Source organism: Camellia sinensis, chromosome 2, assembly GCF_055761805.1.
Source record: "Camellia sinensis isolate YWXY chromosome 2, ASM5576180v1, whole genome shotgun sequence".
Lineage (NCBI taxonomy): Eukaryota > Viridiplantae > Streptophyta > Magnoliopsida > Ericales > Theaceae > Camellia > Camellia sinensis.
This window is the reverse complement of record NC_138962.1, coordinates 55,817,981-55,835,757: the sequence shown is the minus strand read 5'-3', so window position 1 is coordinate 55,835,757 and position 17,777 is coordinate 55,817,981. Positions and strand designations below refer to the sequence as shown.

The 17,777-nt window shown below is 35.7% G+C and overlaps 1 pseudogene; it reads right to left on the bottom strand.

Annotated features, from left to right (window-relative positions):
- Positions 1–17,621, bottom strand: part of LOC114277947 (BRASSINOSTEROID INSENSITIVE 1-associated receptor kinase 1-like) — a 59,399-nt pseudogene extending 41,778 nt beyond the window's left edge.
- Positions 17,622–17,777: the final 156 nt, after the last annotated feature.

Sequence of the window (17,777 nt, the reverse complement as noted above, 5' to 3'; positions counted from 1 at the left end):
GAAAAGGAAGGAGAAGGAGCCGAGGTGAGTACAAATCGAGGCCTTCTTTTGTCGGCTAATGACACAAAAGTGAGGCCGCGTGTCAAACGCGTTTATCGAAAGAAAAAGAGAGACGCGAGAGAGTTGTATGTGTATGCATATATGTATATATATGTTTTGAATTATATAGATGCATTTTATCCCTATCATTTTCCTCCTCCTCCTCCAAATTTTGACCCATGATTTCCTTTTGATAATTTTGACAATGTCACAGGGGGAGAAAACTTGTGATGTTATGATGTTATGTATTATGGTATTATTTTCAAACAAATATTTTCAAACTAATTTGATGTTATGTATTTATAGTTTGATATCTTAGTCTCATATCATGTCTCTAATTAAAACTTATTTATTACACATGTGCTAACCTATGTATTTAGAAATGAATGCAGGGAGTATGACTTGATGAGGAGCTTTTCTTACTCCCAAATCAAATCAAAACATCATTGTGTGCCATCATCAAAAAGGGAGAGATTGTTAGACTTATTTATTTTAATGATTTATTTAATTATGTTTTAATTTATTTGAAAGAGAAAAATAAAATCCAAAATTTATTTTGATGATTTATTTAATTATATTTTAATTTATTTGAAAGAGAAAAATAGAATCAAAATTTATTTTGTCCCATTATTTCTCACCTAAACCTTTATCCTAAATGTTGTTAGAATGTATTTAAAATTTGATCAAATCAGGAGTTCAAACAGTCCAAAACAAAGGTTCAAACAGCCCAGCACAGCAGCAGACCAAAGGGTTCAAAAGGTTCAAGTGAAAAATATTCAAATTTGTAATGATGGAGTGGAAGATATTCAAATTAGTAATGATGGAATACAATGGCAATAAACGGCTATAAATTCAAATGAATGCAACGGCTATAAACGGCTATATATTCAAATGAATTACAATGGCTATAAACGGGTATAAGTTTCAATATATATACCAAAGCCTCTAATATAAACAAATTACAAAAAAAAATCAGAAAATATTCTTTGATCTATAATCACTCACATTTATTCTTTGAAAATTTCTCTGAGAAGTGTTTTTCAATTTTTGTTTACATCCTCTCTCAGAAATTATATACTGAGTCTTATAGCATTAAGCTCATCTTTCCTGTGTGAGATTTACAGAAAAATCAAAGCTTCATTTTATATATCTATCTTTGAGAGATATTTATTGTAAGCTTTCTTTGAAAGCAAAAATACCATTTCATCTTGTAAAAGTGTTACAAACACTATGTTCTTGAAATCTTGAGAGTGATTGCGAAACACCTAAGATTTGCAAGGGTTTAGGCTTGTGAAGTTAGTTTGTGTAAAATCCGTAGAGGATTGCTCCATTTGTAAAGAGGTTGCTGGCACCCCTGTGAAACTAGAAGATAGTGAAAAATCTCAAGTGAAGCTTGAGGAGTGGATGTAGGCTCGGTTGAAGTCGAACCACTATAAATTTGTTTGTCTCCTTTTCCCTAATCTCTTGACTTTCCTACTACTGCTATAGCTATCTAATATTCATGTGTTAATTATTTGATTTACCCTATATGTTAGTTATACTTCATTGTTATTTGCTTGATCATTTACTGCTAAGTTCATCATTGTGCTTGTTAATAATTTGTTGTACTAGTAGTTAATTTTATTGGGGTATTATTCACTTTGCTTGGTTCCCATTTTTTAAAAACAGTTTTCAGAAAATTCTACACTCTTATTTTCCGTGTTTTTTTGTTTTTACTGAATTTTTAAAATATTTTATGCAATTTTTTTTTTACTTTTTAGACACACCTAACGTAAATACACCTAAAAAGTAAAAAAAATTGTAAAAAAAATCTTTTAAAAATTCACTAAATATCAAAAATACAAAAAAAAAAATACAAGAATTTAGTATATTTTTTGTATTTTTATGTATTTCTTAATTTTTTAAAATATTTTTTCACAATTTTTTTACTTTTTAGACACATCTAAGTAAGGTACATCTAAAAAAGTAAAAAAATGTTTAAAATTTTAAAAATATTAACTAAAAACTAAAAAACACGAAAATCAAAAAACTCAATTTTTAAAAAACTTAATCCAGAAAACTCAAACCAAACACAGTGATTAATTTTAATTTGTAGAAACCTAATTCACCCCCTATTAGGTTGCTTTTTGGGTAACAAAGATAATAGTGAAGAGATGCGATACAGTGACGGTAGATAGTATTCACGTGGACTAGTGTAGTAACTAGATATATGAATCTCCTTAATTTGACCAACGAAATAGTCTTGGATAGAGTCGAGTAGAGAAGAAAGATTCATGCAACCGACCCCATTTGATGAAACTTAAGACTTGGTTTGGTATGGTTTGATTTGATTTTACTAATATTTTACTTTTTAGGTACATCTAGGTTACGTGCATCTAAAAAAAAAAAATTTTTTTTTAAATTTAAATTAAATATTAAAAAAATTCACTAAAAACAAAAAAAAAAAAACGAAAAATAAAAATCTCAATTATCAGAAAATTAAAATTCAAAAAATTGAAGCCAAATAGGGTGTCACAAAACCGTTTTTGAAAAATCAAATTAAACAAACCTTTTCTCTTGGTATCAAATTAGGAATTGGAATAGAAATAAAGCATATTGTATCAAATCTACTAAAACTTCTAATGAATATAATACTTGACGACCAATTAAAAAAGGGAAGCATATGAAGATGCATGCAAGTAGTACCTCTTAAACATGAGGCAACACTTCCATTAGACATAAAGGGATAAATAAGCAATCGTTTTGTCAGTGTCATGCAAAAGCCACACAAAGGCAGTAAATTTCGAAGGACGGCCATGCTGACCATTTTCACTTCTGTTTGGAACTGCAGCTCCCCACCCTGAGTGCATTCCTCTTTTAGTCTTTTTACTGCCACTAGAGAGCCATCTGCCAATCGTCCTTTGTATTCCTTACCAAACCCACCTCTTTCTAGAATATTTATGCTGCTAAAATTATCAGTTGCAACTTGTAGTTCACGTAGAGAAAACCTCTTGAGCTGTCCTAGATGAACTTCTGGACCCTCTTCAACTGAAGAGAAATGTGAAATGCATTATACAACACCATCAATTTAAGCCTTGTTCATAAAAAAATATAAATAAAAATCAATTTAAGGCATTTTCAACTTGGTCCACTAACCAGGTACATCAAAGAAGCTGTCCTCTAGTTTCCTTCACCACCACCAAGCAAGTGCGAGAAACAACAGGGTAGCACCAGCAACAACTCCTCCAGTAATGGCTCTAGTGGCACGATTAGTAAGTTCACTCTTATTGTCCACTCCCTTCAAAACTGAAAATTTTGATAGGAAGACAATTCAATGGAATAAAATAATGCCATGGTTTGGACAATCTAGGTGCAGAGTCTAGTGAAAAGATTTAGATTCTAACTTTACCAGCATATCATAAGTCGCTAATCTAAAGAAAGCTAAAAATTGAACGATACACGGACAAATAAAAAAGATCAAAGCATGGAGGTTTCCCTAGAAAATAAGTATTGGTTGTGCATCATAATTTAATATGTGGGGAAACTAAAACCTATAGATACTGGTTGAGGAATTGACCTGACATACAATTTATTTTCGTATAGTTTCTTTCAAAAGCAATAATGTGCATGAAGTAAGAAAGACAAATTACAAATCCAGTCAAGTCATCTGTGACAAGGTCTGAACAGGAAGCATGGAATGAAGTTTATAATTAAAGAATTGAGGAGTTGAAAGTGTTGGACAAACAGAACAGAACCCAATATCAGCAACAACCTAGGATAAAACGAAACAAACCTGAAGCAACAAACCTGAAGCAGCAGATGGGGGTAGCGGCAAAAATGGAGGTGGTGGAGTTGCACGAATTGTTAAATTATTATTATTTAGAAACTGAAAAATGAAAGAATAGTGGTCAGCATATGTCCAAATGAGTCACCCGACTCCACTAGTATGAAAAATGATGTTACCATCAACAAACTTGCTGGAAGTAAAAAGTTGAAAGGAGCCATTAACTGGGACAACTCATGTTAAGTGATTGTTTGAAAAATCACTGTATACCAAATGGCAAGAAGCCATATTATATTTTCGTAGTTAGTTTATGCCAATTAAAGCTAATCAAAAAAAGAAACAAAAAAAAAAACCTTTATTATTCACCAAAATGGAAAAATAAAGAGTGGTGATATTAGCACCCCATGAATTATTTTGGACCCCCATTTCTTTGGGCCCCACTTATAAATTTTGAAAGAGTGGTGCTAGTAGCACCCCATAAATTTTTTTAGACCCCTCATTTCTTTGGCCCTCACTTATAAATTTTGAAACCCTCAAAATTTCTTCTCCCAAATAATACTAAAATTATCCTTGTGAAAATATTCCACCCATTGAATGCACACCCCTCCCCTCCCCCACAACCCCACACCCCAAAAAAACCCCTCTTCCAAAAAACCTCAAGAAAACCCACTAAGAAGGAGAAGAGCCAATGTGATTACTGTACTGTCTCTGTTGCCTCATCCACCATTGTCACAGTTGGTGTGCTCTCTCTCTCTCTCTCTCTCTATATATATATATATACATATATATACATACATAATTTATTAGTTTTCTCGTAATAATTTCTTCTCTTGTCGGAAAAAAAATTATAATAATTGGTTTGGTTGGTTTTGTTGGTAGATATTATAAAATTGTGAGTTCAGCAGAGAACTAAGCAGTAATATTATCAAAGTTACGCGATGAAGGAATAACTTTTGCACCTGATAATGGATTTGGCCTACTTCCAATAACTTCTGCAAGTGTTAAAAATTTTGACCGTTCAATGTGTTAAGAAATTTTCATGTTCGGACCTGTATTCCCGAACATTACTTATTTGTTTGGGAATCCTGAACAAATAAGTAATGTTCGGGCCTGTATTCCCGAACTTGAAAAAATGAAAGCTTCTGCAAGCGTTAACAATTTTGACCGTTTAATGTGTTAAGAAATTTTCATGTTCGGACTTGCATTCCCAAACAAATAATAAATGTTTGGTTACTGATTCCCGAACAAATAAACAATGTTTGGGCATGTGTTCCTAAATTTTGATCATATGTTCGGGAGTTTTGTTCCAAAAAAATGACGAACATATTTTATAATTTTTGCCATTTAAGAAAAACATCATAGCTATGAATCTCCTCTAAGGTTTTATTGTTGTACTCCTCTCGTTTTATGGAGTTGTGATTACCAACAAAACTTCCACTCATTGTCATTGTCGGTAAAGTGTAGGTAGTCAAATGGTTGCCATTGTTACCACCGGAATATTGCTACCAAAAAGTTTTCAAGGTTTTAAGGGTGAGTAGGTTTTGAAGGTGGGATTTGGAAAAGATGGATGGGTGGTGATTGAGGTGGGTGCTCTCATAATCTCTAATTCATGATGTGGTGGGTGTGTAGGTTTAATTGTACGATAGAGTGTCCCAAAATTAATAATGCTTTTTTTAGTAATTTTATTTGAAGTTATTATTGTAATAAAAAAAAGGTTAAAAATTGAGGGGTCCAAAATAATTTATGGGGTGCTAATACAACACTCATTTTGAAACCCTCAAAATTTCTTTCCCCCCCTAATAATACCAAAATTATCCTTGTGAAAACATTTCACCTATTGAATGCACACCTCCCACACCCTAAAAAAACTCCTCTTCAAAAATACCCTAACAAAACCCACCAAGAAGAAGACGAGCCGATGTGATTACTGTCTCTGCTACTATATTCACCATTGTCACAGTTGGTATGCTCTCTCTCTCTCTCTCTCTTTGTATATATATACATAATTTCTTAGTTTTCTCATAATAATTTCTTCTCTTGCAAATATTTTATTATTTTTATTTTTTTTATAGTAATTGGTTTGGTTGGTAGATATTATAAAATTGTGAGTTCAGCAGAAAACTACACAACAATATTCTCAAAGTTACGCGATGAAGGAATAACTTTTGAACCTGATAATGGATTTTGGGTTCTTCCGATAACTTTTGCAATTGTTAAAAATTTTGACCATTCAATGTGTTAAGAAATTTTCATGTTCAGACCAACATTCCTAAACATTACTTATTTTTTCGGGAATGCTTCTTGAACAAATAAGTAATGTTCAGGCATGTATTCCCGAACTTGAAAAAATGAAAACTTCTGCAAGCGTTAACAATTTTGACTATTCAATGTGTTAAGAAATTTCAATGTTCTGAGCTACATTCCCAAACATTACTTATTTGTTCGGGAATGCCTTTCCGAACAAACAAGTAATATTCAAGCCTGTATTCCCGAACTTGAAAAAGTGAAAACTTCTGCAAGCGTTAATAATTTTGACCATTCAATGTGTTAAGAAATTTTCATATTCGGACCTGCATTCCCAAACATTACTTATTTGTTTAGGAACGCCATCCCCGAACAAATAAGTAATGTTTTGGCTTATATTCTGCCAAAGGGTTGCCACTGTTACCGCCGGAACATTGCCATTGCCGAAGAAGTGTAGGTAGTCACATGGTTGCCACTGTTACCGCCGAAATATTGCCGCCAAAGGATTTTCAAGGTTTTGAGGGTGAGTAGGTTTTGAAAGTGGGATTTGGGGCAGATGGATGAGTGGTGATAGAGGTGGGTGCTCTTATAAACCCTAATTCATGATGTAGTGGGTGTGTAGGTTTAATTGTGAGATGAGATGTCCCAAAACTAATGATGTCTTTTTTAGTAATTTTATTTGATGTTATTATTGTAATGAAAAAAAAAGTTAAAAATTAAGGGATCCAAAATAATTTACGAGGTGTTAATAGCAGCACTCAAAATAAAGAACACGTCAACTTGATACTCACAGGACTTGAAGTGAATTTCTAGTAGTCAATGACATAGGAATAGTTCCAGACAAAGTGTTGTTGTTAAGCCATCTATCCTTGCAAATAAATACAAGGACCAGGCATCAGTACATTCCAAACAATCAAAATGGTATACAATAAAATTCCTAGGGACATGGCTGATCAACGCTAGTAGATGCACATCATACATGCAATATGTGATCAATCAGAGCCCTCTGTGCAATATAATCCAATTTCGGATGAAAGTTGATCTGCAATGTACAAACAACTAGTAGATGCACATAATAAAGTAACATATGATTAAAACAAATAGCCTTTCGGCATTGTTTGCCATTATCCAGAGGATGCTATTTCTTAATCATTGATCAGTATGCATTTTAATAATTTTAATAAGAAAAAGTAAAAATCAATGCATTTATCACCAAAATACCTAGTCTTTATAGGCCCAACTGTATATTAATCTAGATATCTTGACAACAATGGGATTTCCATCTTTGGGGTTGATTTCAATCAAACATGCACTATCCTGGACTGAATAACTTTAATAATTTGTTTTCATGCATTTTTCTAAATATACATAAAAATAAAAAATAAAAAATAAAAAATAAAAAAGACAGAGAAATCATGAGAGTATATTCTTTCAGAAATCACTAAAAAACTAAAACAACGCCACTGTATCCATATTCCCATAAGAAATCACTAAACCTTGTAATAAGAAAACTGAAATACAATAAAAGTAAACTTAAACAGATGCACAATAAATTTAATAACAGAAGTAAAAAAGATGAAGGGCATGTAATTCATACAGGTAACGTAATTTCTGAAGCCTGCCCAATGTGTCCGGGATGATACCACTCAAATTGTTCAAGTAAAGATCCAAGCTCACCAAACTTGTCAAATTACCAAGCTCAATAGGAATTCTTCCACTTATGTTGTTGCTATAAAGCTCCCTATCGAGAAAAATGTTAATAATATGCAAACCAAAGCAACAAACGAAAGATGATCATGTTATTAATGGGAGAAAAATTGTGCGGCAATATCAAGATAATGAATACAAGGGGAACAAAAAAGGGCTCAAGCAACCAACTATGAACCACCCATTTTTGAAAGATTACCTAACACAATAGGCTGCTAGGAAACTGGAATTTCTTTCTAGAGGTTAGTTGTTTCATCAAAGTAAAAGACGCACATGATCACAATCAGTACAAAATATTAACCAACAAGTCAAGACAAATGCTTTAAAAGGAAGTCAAAACATATTGAGCTCTTTTTACAGATGAAGTTGTACATGACTCCAAAAGCTAGCATTGCAATAGACTAATTTATTTATTTATTTATTTATTTTTGCAGGGGGTTACAACGGCAGCCAATAAAACAAAACACTAAACATGAACTCATCTGGGAATGCCCGATCAGAGGTATCTCAAATCATTCAAAGCACAAGACTATGCCCCTTTAGTCATTTGTTCCTTTTTAACCAAAAAAGCTGTACAATATCATGTATTCTCCAGGAAGAGCATGTTTTCAAGGTTGTCTTTGTTAGGTTTTTATTCTTAGCAACCCCGTTTGACAAAACTCCTTTAAGTTGTATTTGTTTTCGCACTTTTTATTTGAGTGAGGCTATGAGTTTTTAGATGCGAATCCAACTCGAATTGTGCCTTGCAGAGAAGTTTTATGATGTTAATTCTTTTAAGATTGCCACTTCTTTCAAGCAAAATGCAAAAATGCATTCAAAGTTGCCTATCCGCTCAAGCGGACATTCCCCCGCTCGAGCGAAGAATGCTGAGTTCCAAAAGTTTGGTGAGTCTGCAAATATACTGTGATCCGTGTTTCTATGCTCGAGCATCCATTTCCCCACTCGAGCGTACATCCTGGTTTGGAACACGTCATATAGAGTCCCCGCTCGAGTGTCAATTCCCACGCTCGAGCAGACCTCGCGATTTTAGATTCTATAAATTCGTTTGTTGCTCCAAATCTAGGTGCAGCTTTACTATTGCCTTGGGACGTGGAAGGGCAATCTTTGACCATGTGGCATACCTTGACACACCTGTAACAAGAACCAGAAATTTTATAGCAAACCCCCTTATGTCTTTTGCCACATTCGGAGCAGGGTGGTATGGAACTGTTTCCCTGACTAGAGCTGCTTGTTGACCCTGTGTTTTGCTTTTTATTCAATAGATTGTTTCGGCCTTTTTTGAAATTGAAGCCCCGCCTCTTACCCCGCCATTCGGTCACCGGTGACTTAGTCTGTTGCAATGCAGTGACATTTGCCTCGGCCATAATTGCTCGGTCAAGGACATCCACATATTTGAGTAGTTCCAAAACATTAATTCGATCAAGTATCTCGACATTAAGCCCGCCTTCAAACTTCCTGGCCTTTTTATAATCAGTATCCACCATGTGTGGTGCATATCGGGCAAGTTCGGTGAACTTAGATTCATATTCTGCTACTGACATGGTACCTTGCTTCAATTGTTCAAACTTAGTCACTTTACTGTCTCGGACACACTAGGGAAAATATTTCTCGAAAAAGGCTTCTTTAAACTAAGCCCAGGTCATAGCATTGTTTGTATCACGAATGAGCATCCACCACCGTCTAGCCTCTTCTTGTAAGGCAAAAGCCAGTAACACTTTGTGTGCTTCAGAACACGAAAACACTTCAAACAACTTTTCGGTTTCTAAAACCCATGCATCGGCCTTTAATGGTTCAAGGCCTCTTTGGAATGAGGGTGGCTTCATTTTGTTGAACTTCTGTGTCAAAGCAATTATATCATCATTGATATTCGGTTCTGGCTGTACTGGAGGAGGTGGGGGCTGTTGGTTCTGTTGTTGTCTTAGGGCTTCAGTCAACAGTTCAACCGTTCTTTCTAACCTTGCCATTCTTGCCTCAGATGATTCAGATTCATTGGCATTTCTTGCATTCTCCATTTCACTATATGCAATACGGTAATGATAAACATAGGAAATTGCTTACTTAAGCACATTAGCACATTAACGCATATATTCATATCATGGCCACACACACTTTCTCATGCTCATGCAATGCCCTAGTTACTTTTCTAGGACCTCTCATAGCTCATTTGGACACGTGTGTGCGGTATAACTCGTGCTCTGATACCACTCTGTCACAACTCAAACCCGCCCCTAAAAGATTAGCATCGTAACCGGTCAGTAATCCGTGATTACCAAAGGCCTGCTTAACAATAATGACAGTAATACAGAGTAAGGGGCTGGCAGAAGCCAAACAGTAAACAAAAGATGTCCAATGAGCTATGAAAATCTGAATGGAAAAAGACTTTTATGAACAAGCCAAATTCAAAACCAGAACATATATACATACATCATATACACATAACATCCAAGTTAGGGACCAAATCCCTTCACCATAACTGCACAATCAAGTCTAAAACAGTCGATGCAAAACAGAGACAAGAGGGTGAATCTGAAACACCCCAAAAACAGCCTTGACTTGAACGGACTCGGAACCTCGAAGTGAGGCACAATGGTTAGCTTGACAAAACGTGAGCTTATCTGACGCTCCTAGTTCCGATCCGGTGCCTAGACACCTACATATAAATATAAACAGTGAGCTAAAGTCCAGTGAATAACGAATGCGTAAAACGGTTAAGAATGAATGTTCTTTCAGTAATTGAAACAGTCATTTGCATCAGTAAGTCAGTTATTCGATCAATGGCTCATATTTCATGCCATACCAGTCAATTAGAGATCATAACAATCATATGTGGTACATCCAATAGCAAAATAGTACAGTAGGTCATAATAGATCGAGCAGTCAGTTGATGGCCATCAATACAGTAACAGCAGTTTCAAGGATAGGAACTGAAAGAGATCTCTGTAACAGTAGCAGTAACAGTACAGTAGTAGTAACAATAAGTTGCTATGGATGCCACGAGTATAGTTCACAAATAGGACAAACATTCATTCAGTAAACAACGTTACTTCAGAAAACAGTACAGTCTATCGTCCAGAAAATAATTAGAATTGAACATATCTTTACGGCATTGTTACTCACAGATTACTGGACTATAGATAGGCTAATCAGCGTCCTCGGATGCCAACCCTACACAGTTGCAGAACGAACACACAATAAGTTACACACTTCGGATTAATAACTTAGCCCTTTAACTTGACTTGGTGTGGTTCTAAAACATTATCCTCATTAAGATGCCTTAAACATGGCCTAGGAATGCCTAGGATGGGATGAGGATGCAAAAATGTACTTTAAAACACTTTTTCAAAATTTGCTGAAAACAAGGGTCTCGCTCGAGCGTGGCTTTCCCCGCTCGAGCGAACATGCAGACAAAGAGGCTCCACTCGAGCGTGACTTTCCTGCCTCGAGCGGACTGCAAACTCATGAAAAAGTACTGGTTGCACATTTTTCACGCTCGATGGACGCTTGACCCACGATTGAGCGTGAGACTCAGACCATCGCTCGAGCGCAGATCACCTTGTTCGTGCGGACTGCAAAACACATGAACTTCTGGGCATATGCATTTCACGCTCGAGCATGACCCTCGACGCTCGAGCGGAAGTGCATGTACTCAGAGTGTATGCTCGAGCGTGAATTCCTCTGCTCGAGCGCGGATCAAAGATCTGGAATTTCCAAATTGATCCTCAAACACAAAACTCAACCTCTAAAGCTTCAAATTCGATTTTTCTGGGCTAATTTTCTAGAAGACACTTAGAAACCCATAATACAACATGTTTTAAAGATCATTTTACAAATTCAAAACGCAAAAGTATGACAATTGAACACAATTTGTAATGGTAACTTGAAGAACAATGCAAGAACATAACATGCATGAGTTCTCATGAGTTCCAATGCTCTAAAGCATGATCAAATGCTGCGGCACTAGCGGCAGCCTTACTATTGCCTTGAGACGTGGAAGGGCAATCTTTGACCATGTGGCCTACCTTACCACACCTATAACAAGCACCAAAAATTTTGTAGCAAACCCCCTTATGTCTTTTGCCACATTCGGAGCAGGGTGGTATGGAACTGTTTCCTTGACTAGAGCTGCTTGTTGACCCTGTGTTTTGCTTTTTATTCAATAGATTATTTCAGCCCTTTTTGAAATTGAAGCCCCACCTCTCACCCCGCCATTCGATCACCGGTGACTTAGTCTGTTGCAATGCAGTGACATTTGCCTCGACCATAATTGCTCGGTCAAGGACATCCACATATTTGAGTAGTTCCAAAACATTAATTCGATCAAGTATCTCGACATTAAGCCCGCCTTCAAACTTCCTGGCCTTTTTATAATCAGTATCCACCATGTGTGGTGCATATCGGGCAAGTTCGGTGAACTTAGATTCATATTCTGCTACTGACATGGTACCTTGCTTCAATTGTTCAAACTCAGTCACTTTACGGTCTTGGACACACTGAGGAAAATATTTCTCGAAAAAGGTTTCTTTAAACTGAGCCCAGGTCATAGCATTGTTTGTGTCACGAATGAGCATCCACCACCGTCTAGCCTCTTCTTGTAAGGCAAACGTGGCCAGTAACACTTTGTGTGGTTCAGAACACGAAAACACTTCAAACAACTTTTCAATTTCTAAAACCCATGCTTCGGCCTTTAATGGTTCAAGGCCTCCTTGGAATGAGGGTGGCTTCATTTTGTTAAACTTATGTGTCAAAGCAATTATATCATCATTGATATTCGGTTCTGGCTATACTAGAGGAGGTGGGGGCTGTTAATTCTGTTGTTGTCTTAGGGCCTCAGTCAACAGTTCAACCGTTTTTTCTAACCTTGCCATTCTTGCCTCAGATGATTCAGATTCATTGGCATTTCTTGCATTCTCCATTTCACTATATGCAATACGGTAATAATAAACATAGAAAATTGCTTACTTAAGCACATTAGCACATTAACACATATATTCATATCATGGCCACACACACTTTCTCATGCTCATGCAATGCCCTAGTTACATTTCTAGGATCTCTTATAGCTCATTTGGACACGTGTGTGCGGTATAACTCGTGCTCTGATACCACTCTGTCACGACCCAAACCTGCCCCTAAGGGATTAGTATCGTAACCGGCCAGTAATCCGTGATTACCAAAAGGCCTGCTGAACAGTAATGATAGTAATACAGAGCAAGGGGCTGGTGGAAGCCAAACAGTAAACAAAAGATGTCTAATGAGCTATGAAAATCTGAATGGAAAAAGACTTTTATGAACAAGCCACATTCAAAATCAGAACATATATACATACGTCATATACACATAACATCCAGGTTAGGGACCAAATCCCTTCACCATAACTGTACAGTCAGGTCTAAAATAGTCGATGCAAAACAGAGACAAGAGGGTGAATCTGAAACACCCCAAAAACAGCCTTGACTTGAACGGACTCGGAACCTCGAAGTGAGGCACAATGGTTGGGTTGACAAAACGTGAGCTTATCTGACGCTCCTAGCTCCGATCCGGTGCCTGGACACCTACATATAAATATAAACAGTGAGCTAAAGCACAGTGAATAACGAATGCGTAAAGGGGTTAAGAATGAATGTCCTTTCAGTAATTGAAACAATCATTTGGATCAGTAAGTCAGTTATTCGATCAGTGGCTCATATTTCATGCCATATCAGTCAATTAGAGGTCATAACAATCATATGTGGTACATCCAATAGCAAAACAGTACAGTAGGTCTTAATAGACCGAGCAGTCAGTTGATGGCCATCAATACAGTAACAGTAGTTCCAAGGATAGGAACTAACAGAGATCTCTATAATAGTAGCAGTAACAGTAACAATACAGTAGCAGTAACAATAAGTTACTATGGATGCCACGAGTACGGTTCACAAATAAGACAAACATTCATTCAGTAAACAACGTTACTTCAGAAAACAGTACAGTCAATCGTCCAGAAAATAATTAGAATTGAACATATCTTTACGATATTGTTACTCACAGATTACTGGGCTATAGACAGGCTAATCAGCGTCCTCGGATGCCAACCCTACACAGTTTCAGAACGAACACACACTAAGTTAAACACTTGGGATTAATAACTTAGCCCCTTAACTTGACTTAGTGTGGTTCTAAAACATTATCCTCATTAAGATGCTTTAAACATGGCCTAGGAATGCCTAGGATGGGATGATGATGCAAAAATGTACTTTAAAACACTTTTTCAAAATTTGCTCTCGCTCAAGCGTGGCTTTCCACGCTCGAGCGGACGTGCAGACAAAGAGGCTCCACTCGAGCGTGACTTCCCTCGCTCGAGCGGACTGCAAACTCATGAAAAAGTACTAGTTGCACGTTTTTCACGCTCGATGGATGCTTGACCCACGATCGAGCGTGAGACTCAGACCCTCGCTCGAGCGCAGATCATCTCGCTCGAGCAGACTGCAAAACACATGAACTTCTGGGCATATTGCATTTCACGCTCGAGCGTGACCCTCGACGCTTGAGCGGAAGTGCATGTACTCATAGTGTACGCTCGAGCGTGAATTCCTTCACTCAAACGTGGATAAAAAATTTGGAATTTCCAGATTGATCCTCAAGCACAAAACTCAACCTCTAAAGCTTCAAATTCAATTTTTCTGGGCTAATTTTCTAGAAAACACTTAGAAACCCATAATACAATATGTTTTAAAGATCATTTTACAAAATCAAAACCCAAAAGTATGACAATTGAACACAATTTGTAATGTAAACTTGAAGAACAATGCAAGAACATAACATGCATGAGTTCTCATGAGTTCCAATGCTCCAAAGCATGATCAAATGCAAGCTTGAACTCAAACATGGTAAATTCATGGATTACAACCAAAATATGGACATGCATGTGAAAATTCTCATGTAAATGATCTCAAAACTCAATGATATGGACATGCATGCACACATTGCTTCTCAATTCAACTCTTGAGGCTATAATTTGACTCTAGTCTCCAACATTTCCATGAACCATGCAAGAAACTACTTAAATTCACAATTAAGAGAAATAATCCCCTACCTTAAGTCTTGAATTCTAAGTATGGAAGCCCAATTTTGCAAGTTCTTTTCAATTCCTTCTAAATTTCAAGCTAATATCTTGATGAAATCAATTTTCTCCTATCTCCCTCTCTCTCACGATTTTTGGTCTGGAAGATGGATGAAAAGATGATGCATCAAGTATAAGAATTAAGCCCCAAATAATGACTCTAAATGTGGCCCACTCAATGGCAATAATGTAAATAATCTAGGCTCAAATAATATAACATTAACAATGCTAGCTTAATCATTCCAAATTGAATTTTAGTTAAACCTACCATAAAATCACATAAATCCTAATTAGCTATTATACTAATCAATTTCTGAATCAGTTGCTAATAGGGCTTTCAATTCGCAATTCGAAATTAAAATATGAACAGATCATTCAATGACAAACAGATAGAAATGCATTCTAAACACACACTCATACAAACAATTTAGGATTTCATCCTAATCAACTACTTTATCAGGCTTAATCACAATTTAACGCTAATCAGAGGTAAGAGTTGTCACAAAGAGGCATATAGGGGTTGGTTCAATTCGGGCATGGATTCGCTAGGTAATTGAGAGTATACCTGTGTAATTCCTTTATGTCTTTTTAGTGGATTATTTTGTGGCTTTTGCCTGTGGTTTTTTATCACAATTGAAGGTGTCCAATTGTGGTTTTTTCACGTAAAATAGTTGTGTCAATTTGTCTTGATTGTTTGATTGGGATTGTTATATGCTGCTTAAAATTGATACATAATCACAAATCAACATCTAGGGGATTTTTAGATTCTTCAATCTTTATACATAAAATGATGATATTCAGATAGTTAAATCGAGGGAATGAAACTAGGGTCTCAAGTGTCTTGAATACAGCACAATGAAAGATTCAACAGAGGATTCAAAACTACGACATATAGAAAGTAACTAAGTTCCGCCAAAGCAAAGTTAATTTTTGTCAATGCACATTATTATTTCTCAACATCAGAATATGGCCAAAAATAAAAATGAATTATATTTTTGTTAACAACTAAAAGAGGAAAGAAATTTATGATCTAGAACTTGTTACGTTTATTAGCTTATGCAATAAGTAATAAGAAGCTTACATTATACAATCAACTATTAAGACTTTCAAGGAGTCACCAAAGTTCACGTTATTGAAACTTTAATACAAAGATATCATCTTTAAAGTAAATCCTCATATTCTCAAAAGGTAGATATATAATAAGAATAAAGGTTATGAAACAAGTGATAAATTAGTATGAGCTAAAGTAGTACTGAAGCACGATTCACAAGTACTGCAAATTCAGAAGCAGTCCAACTTGTGGAACCAGTTGACCAGACAAGTTTGCATTTCCAAGACCACTGGGTGTATACAAATGGAAGCAAAATTCATCATCAATCACACACCTAAAAATGGAAGTATGAAAGCAACAACAGTTTGAAATAGTAATTTACATCACAATAATTGTCACAAATGTTAGCAACTTACACTCTTGTAACACTGTTCTCACTGTTGCACATTACGTGATGCCAAGTGCAGGGATTGACAAGTGTAGCATCCCAACTTTGTAGAACATTATTAGGATCAGTTAAGTCGATCTTCAGCGCATTCAAGGCATCGCATGTGCTTCATGAAAGAGGCAATCATCAGGTACTTGTCAAATGCATTAACATTGTTAGAGAATATTTCCAAGATATTCTATTCCTATATTTACCTATTTCCTTGCTTAAATTATTAAATGATTAGCACTCTGGGTTTCTTCGTTGATCAGTCTATGCAACCCTACAAACAAGCTACCACTTGTAATAGTTATATCAATCTTAATACAATATTTCACTTTCACCATAATTCTAACAAACATCATCAACCAAAACAAATCCCAAGAGGAGGTAAGCTACTAAATTGTCTAAAAGATTAACACTCATACCATAGCCTGAAGATTTTCAAATTCTACAACTTAATTCAAAGTTACTATATACGACATCAAGGCTTTGTTTGATTAGCGGATTATAGCATAAGATTAGGATTATTAATTCATGGCACTCACATTTCATTGTGTGGTTTCCAATTTCATTATTCCAATTAGGTTCCAGTGCCATTCTATCCAATAAAATTGACCCATTTTTTAATCCTACAACTAATAACATAAAATATACATGTAATTGAGATTATATATTTCCATATCTATTGCGAAACAAACATGGACTAGAGGGAATTATGTCCCTCACTAATCCAACTGGATAACTAATCCTACACTAATCTCATAAATTATTAATCCCCCTCACTATTAATCCAACTAATCAACCGTGCTCCAGGCTATTAGGGGAGCACTTCAAAAAGCAGAACACACCATTTAAGTTCAAGTTTATTTTATTTTATTTTATTTTTATATGAAATTAAAATTTAAAACTTGCACTAGTAATGCTAAGTACTTGAATTTTTGATTGAATTCAATAAATAATTGAATAAATGAACTGTAAATTCCAATTTCAGTTCTTTTCCGAATTTCACGTAATGATTCCAAGCTCAGAACTGAATAAATCCATTAAAAGTTCAGTGATTGCTGAATTTGATTATGCAAAGTTCAATGCAAGCAGAACACAATCCAAGAAACATTGACTCAAATTGACGCAAAGAAAACGTCAAAATCAACATAAAATCGAAGCTAACAGAATCGGAACTCACCTTCGGCATTACCAGAGGCCTGAAATAACCGAGGAAAAACCAGAAATAGGCAAAGAAAAGCCGAGGATGAGATCGCCAAGACCACTCGATCCATTGACACAACAATTGCTTCAGCTATAAACCTATATATTCCTCATCAACACTTGGAACTAGTAATTAAAAAAAAAAAAACTCAAAAACACTCAAAATCAAACTTTTGGTTGCAGGAAATCTAAACCCCTTGGTAGCCAAACAGTGGCACCTATTGGTTGATTGAAAACG